The sequence below is a fragment of the Solanum tuberosum genome, unplaced genomic scaffold (genome assembly GCF_000226075.1).
Source record: "Solanum tuberosum cultivar DM 1-3 516 R44 unplaced genomic scaffold, SolTub_3.0 scf00239, whole genome shotgun sequence".
NCBI lineage: Eukaryota > Viridiplantae > Streptophyta > Magnoliopsida > Solanales > Solanaceae > Solanum > Solanum tuberosum.
Window position 1 is genome coordinate 707,958 of NW_006239163.1, and position 6,869 is coordinate 714,826.

The 6,869-nt window shown below is 36.9% G+C and overlaps 1 long non-coding RNA gene across 1 annotated transcript; it reads left to right on the plus strand.

Moving 5' to 3' along the window:
- The first annotated feature begins 857 nt into the window (after positions 1–857).
- On the plus strand, positions 858–1,366 carry LOC107062526 (uncharacterized). The gene is made up of 2 exons (XR_001474680.1): positions 858–1,066; positions 1,188–1,366. It is a non-coding gene; the product is annotated as an uncharacterized lncRNA (long non-coding RNA).
- Positions 1,367–6,869: the final 5,503 nt, after the last annotated feature.

Consider the following 6,869-nt stretch of genomic DNA (forward strand, 5'->3'; position numbering starts at 1 on the left):
GCGTCCTTGGCGCTCTGAGAGGCGCGGGGCACCAGACCACAAAGCTCAGAAGGGAAGCTGGGGCGCACTGCTAGGCGCGCCGCCCCAAGGACTGGACTTCAGAGTCCCCTTTGGGGCGCGCTGGTTGGCGCGACGCCCCAGCCCTTTTCCCCGAAAATTTGACTTTTCTCCTTCCTTTTCCCAACTCTAAACCTCCTTAACTTCAATGGTTCCAGCCCCAAACAATTAATATCATAAAACCCCTCCACATACAATAGATTCAACTCAAAACACAACTGGAAACATGTAGCAAACCAACAAGAACTTCAACAACAATCACAACCAACAACTTCAACAACTACAACCAACAACTTCAACAAACATAATCAATCTTTTCTCGGAATTTAAAACGAGTTTGGCGTGTGGGGGAAAGAACCAACCCAACACTATGATCTCACATACCTTAATAGGGATCACCCCCGACGATACCACGACGATCTCCTTGCTTGTTCTTCTCTTTCTCCTCTTCTTCTCCTCTTCACTCACAAACCCTCACTCTCACTCTTTTAAAAGGGAAAAACTGATCTAAAAATCAGTCTAAATCCCTAATATGACCAAAAGAATTGGTTAGGGAAAAGACCAAAATACCCTTACAATTTCGGGTGAACTGCCCTGTGCCAACAGCCCAACTTCCAAAGGGCATAACTCACTCATACGAACTCGGAATCGAGAAAACTCGGCGGCGTTGGAAAGATCATTCCACGAGTTTCGCAAAAATAACTGGAACTACACCTAAATAATCATGAGCTAGGAGTTATGACTGTTAAAAGCTGGCCAAAAACTCACTTTTTTTCCCATACTTTTTTTTTTTTTTTTTTAAAACACTTTTTGGCCATCAGGCCATTTTTATTAAAGAAATGCCCATTGGGCTATGTTCAAAAGATGGACCAAAATTGACCCAACAAGAATAAAATAAAAACAAAGCAAATGAATTCTATATCTAAAAGCACTAAAGTGAAAATTGAAATGACTCTTGGAACTCTCCAGAACTCCATGGTCAGCCATTTCCTCACCGATTTTTGTCCTGGTAAGGACCATTTCTCTTTTGAGTGAATGTTTGCCTCTTTGTTCAGTTCCCTTCTTTCTCTTCTTCTTCTTCTTCTTTTTGTTGTGATTCTCATTTTCCATTTTTGTGTGTTAATTGCAAGATTGATGTTGGGATCCATCGTTTGCTACGATCAGTGATCCATATTAATTGGATACTTTATGTCGAGATCCTGTGACTATTGGATGAGCTCTGTCTGTTGGGGTTTTCCTGTTTTTCATTGATTTTTCAGAAGTAGCATGAACCACCACTTCTATTTGAGTTGCTTGCTTTTTGTGTTTACCACTGTGGCTCATACTTAGCTACTTAGCTAGCTTTTCCAGATTTTTAATTCTTTCCAAAAATGAAAATCTCCAATTTTTAAGCTTCTTCATAGTTATTTCAAACTGCCAGATGTTACAAGTACCTTGCTTTTTCTTGTCTTCTTCCTCAACGTCCCTCTCCAATTTGTACCTGCAGCAGAAAAGCAGCAGCGTCCTTTGTCCTTGTAGGGTGAGATCGAGCCACGCGGACACTCGAGGACAATGAAATCGATCTTAGCCCTCCACCTCTATTTCAATCCGTTGAAATTGTGAGAATTCTCTATTTTTTGGGATAGAATTTGAGTTGGAATTCAAATTTCGTGGGCTTGTTCTTATCCGAAATTACCCTTCGTTTTCCCCTCCAAAATTGTGCCCTAATTTCCCTTCTATAAATAGTTCCTTATTCTTCATTGTTAAAGTTGGAAAAAATAGAGTTGGAAAGAGAGGAGACAAAAAGAATACGGTATTGGTACAGAGTTATAAGGATTTCTATAGTTATAATTCAATAGTTTCAAGCCTTGAGGTCTCGTACTTAGCTACTTAGCTAGCTTTTCCAGATTTTTAATTCTTTCCAAAAATGAAAATCTCCAATTTTTAAGCTTCTTCATAGTTATTTCAAACTGCCAGATGTTACAAGTACCTTGCTTTTTCTTGTCTTCTTCCTCAACGTCCCTCTCCAATTTGTACCTGCAGCAGAAAAGCAGCAGCGTCCTTTGTCCTTGTAGGGTGAGATCGAGCCACGCGGACACTCGAGGACAATGAAATCGATCTTAGCCCTCCACCTCTATTTCAATCCGTTGAAATTGTGAGAATTCTCTATTTTTTGGGATAGAATTTGAGTTGGAATTCAAATTTCGTGGGCTTGTTCTTATCCGAAATTACCCTTCGTTTTCCCCTCCAAAATTGTGCCCTAATTTCCCTTCTATAAATAGTTCCTTATTCTTCATTGTTAAAGTTGGAAAAAATAGAGTTGGAAAGAGAGGAGACAAAAAGAATACGGTATTGGTACAGAGTTATAAGGATTTCTATAGTTATAATTCAATAGTTTCAAGCCTTGAGGTCTCGTCTTAAGCTCTCTGTTCTTTTTCGCCAGAAACTTCCATTGGAGCCTTTCACGTGGTGGTGGAAGCTTCATAGTTCAAGCTCGTTGTTCCAGTTTGCTGCCCGGAAAAAGGTAATATCTCTTCCCTCTTCAGCGTTTTGTTTAGATTTTACATGTTGTGTGATAAACCTGTTTCTGTGGAGTTTCTTTGGTTTCGTTTTGTTCTGTCTTATTTTGATCAATATACTCATGGATGAAAGCTTGTTTTAGTTTGAATGCGAGTGTTTAAATTATTCTTGAGTAATCTCGCTTATGTTTTGGAATAGGTTGATCGATATTTTGCATCACTTTGCTCAAATGTTCTGTTGGAAAGTCGTGTTCATTGAATGTATGCTTCTTGTCAATTTGAACTCTATGAACTGATTATTGGTTGTAAGTTTTGACAGAGTTGAGCTCGCTTTTATTCTTGAGATATGCCTAAAATTGTTTTGAACTCACTTCTGTCCATCTAATGGCTTGGGGTTGATCACTAGCTTCTGGTAGTTAATCTTTTGGATCAATCGTTCGTTCATCATCGTAGCTTCTTCACATGTTACAGTAAATATTTATATGCCATAGTTAGCAAGCTGTCTTTTGCTTTGTTTAAAATTTCTGATGTTAATACAAATTTGAAAGCTTTGGTTTGAGTCTTTCTTTGGTTGTCTGTTAAGTTACGATAAAGCGGGTTATTTCTAGCTTTAAATCTATCTGAAGAATGTAAAGTGTATTTGTATTGATAGCCTTGAGCCTTTCCTTCTGATTCTTTAAGCATTTAGTTTTAACTTGTTGGTTCTTGTCGTGTTGTTTCATAAATCAGCCGTAAACTGTTCATTCTTTCACTCTGTGTTGAAACTAGCTCAAAGTGGTGAGCCTCTGATTTGTTAATTGCATTATTATATCATCCTATTGCTAGACTGATTTCTTAGAAAAATGCTAAAAGCTCTTATTAATTTGCAGGTGTTAAATCCCTCTTTCAGTCATGTCTAAGAATTAAGTGAATTATTTTCTTGCCTTATAAATATTAATCTGATGATTTGTGCATGTTTAAAGCATTTGGGTTCATTTTAGTATTACATGGGTTGTTTACTACTTTGCTTAATCATATGAGAACATGAGTTGTATCTTTTTCTATTGTTATTCACTGTTGGTTTAAAAGGGGAAAAAAATAACAGTTTGCTTAGGTTACTTTGCCTGTCATTATGTCAAAATTAATGTTTGCTTGCCATGATTTTCTTTCTTGAGATTCAGCCTATCCTCACCCTCATTTTGTTCTAATTTGAGCTTGATGATATTGATTCCAATCAAGAGGAATATATTGGCCTATTTTCGGATTGGTCTTAGTTGGCAGAATGTAGTCATTCTCCTGATGCCTATTTATGATCTAATGTTGGGTCTTGTTAGTTTTGTTTAAAATCTAGTGATGATTAATTAGTCATGGTCACTGCTAGTTATCTGTTATTTTGTTCAATTCATTTAATTTGTTTTACTTTAGTTTAAGGGTCGTCAATTCATACTCACTTTGATGCATTTATTATCTTGACCGTAATCCTCATTGTCTTTTAAAGCTTCGATCTTAGGATGTTATTATTGAGTACTCATTCCTATCCCTTTTTCTTGTTTGCATGTGAAATCTGCCCGAGTTCACCACTAACTCATTCCTTTCCCTTGCATTCCGAGAGAGCCATGAAGGCTCAAATTCCCTTTATCGAGTCAGCCAGCCGTAAAATCGAAGAACAGGACCCGGAGTTGAAAGAATATGCAGCAGATTGGAGAATTGAAAAGATTGGGCCACTCTTAATTCCAGAAGTTGTATTTTGTTACTTTTGGGCCTAAGCCCACTTATTTACCATTATCTTGTTAGATTCTAGGACAGGTGGAATTGGGCCTAAAGCCCAATAAAAAATCAGATTTCTAGGACAGGTGCCAAGTGTTGGGCCAAAGGCCCAAAAACACGATTAAGCCCAAGTATCGGCCTAGGCGGACAAAAATCGAACTTGGGCCCATCTTCTCTCTTTCGTTATTCAATTGACTTTGCATGCTAGTGTGTTTATCTAATTTTAAGGTTTTCCTAATCAATGCCCCAAAAGATAGCCATTTTGAATTAACTATTTAGAATAAAGTAAATATTTTACTTTCACTTAGTCAAGCATGCTTAACTTTTAAAATATTAGCCAAATATTTTAATTGTCGGATAACCGCATGTTAGTAGACATTTCGGGTGCTTTCAAACCCTTCCCGAAATGCTAATATGAACCCCGAACCCCTTTTTATATTTTCATTAGAATTCTGTTTTAATCTTTTGGAAAAAATAATTTTCTTAATTTTACTTTAAAAAATTAAGTGGCGACTCTTAAAAACCCGCCGTTTTCTTCTTTTTAATATAAAACACAACCCACGGCCCTTTGGTTAGGGTCGTCGTTCATAGACTCAGAAAACTCTGGTTTGATATTCTTTGGTAAAATGGTCATAACTTTTTACTCCGTACATTAAATGAGGCAAACTTGGTGGTGGTGGAAAGAAGATTCAAAGAACTTTAATTGGTAGGCTATAAGCCACGTAATTCATTTTGTGCTAGCAGATATGATCGTTTGAAGTTGACCTAAGTAGAATCTTATGTCAAAACTTAATCGGAAATGAAGATTTCCACTCAACTTTGTGCTAGGGGGTTCTTGTGACCTTAAATCATATCCAAATCCATTTGAACACCAAAGAAATGACATTTACACATATGTGTAACTTAAGGATCACCCGATTCAATTTTACAAGAAATTAAAGATTGGTTCGGGCCTTAGTTTAGAAATTTTTGAGGTGTTACACTTCCGACATCAATTTTTCTTCCCTTTGTCTTCTACAGACACGTCATGGACGGTAGAAGGTTACATGGTCCGTGGATGGTGCCCGTGAATATTGATACGACAGTTATTCTCAGAGGTAGTTGAGTCTTTTCTTACTTTTTAAATTCCTATACTACATAGTTTGAGGCCTATTTTGAAGAGTAAAATAGATCCCTGAGACCTCTAACCTCCCCCAGTCCGTCTCATTCTCTCAAATTCCAAAACCCTCTCTTAAGCTTTCTCTCCCAAGACAAGATCATGGTTTCAAGCTTCAAGTCTCCTCTTCCAAATTCAATTTGACTTTCAATCAAGGTATGAATGAACTTCATTAATGGGTTCTTCTTCACCCATTGAGTCCCAAAGAAACCTCAATTTCTCCAATTATGATTCTTACCCAAATTTCGGATTTCATAATTTCTTATGAGTTCTATTGAATTTAAGTTTATTATTCATGATTAATCTTATTGTGCATGATTTGATCATAATCCAGTGTTTTCAATGATATTTTCATGAACCCATGCTATGCAAGTATTTATATGTTCACGACTATGTTATTTCATATGCATGCATTATGTTATAAAGATTTCCATGAACCAAGGATGCTTTAAGATAAAATATCAACCATTTTATATGATTATTGTTGCTCCCAGTTGTACACGTAAGTGTACGCGGTCACACAAGTAATATAGTGACTCTTAAAAGAACCAGATTATCGAACCCAAAGAAATTGTCAATTAACCATTTTTACTAAATTATACTGGTCTAATTATTTATTTAAGAGTGACAAAAGAAAAGAATGCAGGAATAAAATAATAAAATTACTTACAATGGTTGGAAAATTTAAGGGCTGCAACATGAAATGAATCTCATGTATCATATTCTTGGCTAAGAACTAATTTTAGTTGTCAAGTTACTGTTTTACATGGTTATTTGTATGAGTCGGGTTTTAGATCACCTACTCCAGTTAGCTGTCTAACTACATCGTTGAGCGAGGATAAACAAGCCTAACTGGCGAGCATTTATATTTCATCCTGTTTTGTAACCAAGCAAGTTGTTCGTCCGTGTAACATCCGGCAATTTGAAATAACTATGAAGAGGCGTAGAATTGGAAATAATCATTTTTGGAAAGAATTTAAAAATCTGGAAAATTTGGTTAAGTATGGGAAAAAGTGAGTTTTTGGCCAACTTTGAACAGTCATAACTCCTAGCTCAGGATGATTTGGGTGTAGTTCCAGTTATGTTTGCGAAGCCCGTGGAATGATCTTTCCAACGCCGCTGAGTTTGCTCGATTCCGAGTTCGTATGAGTGAGTTACGCCCTTTCGAAGTTGGGCTGTTGGTAAGGGAAGTCAGTCCAGTCCGGAAATTGTAAGGGTATTTTGGTCTTTTCCCTAACCATTTCTTTTGGATATATATTAAGGTTTTAGACTGATTTTAAATCAGTTTTCCCTTTTTAAAAAGTGAGAGTTAGGGTTCTTGAGAGAATAGGAGAGAAGAGGAGAAGAAGAAGCAAACTCCGTAAAGATCGTCGTGGTTTTCGTCGGGGGTGATCCCTATTAAGGTATGTGAG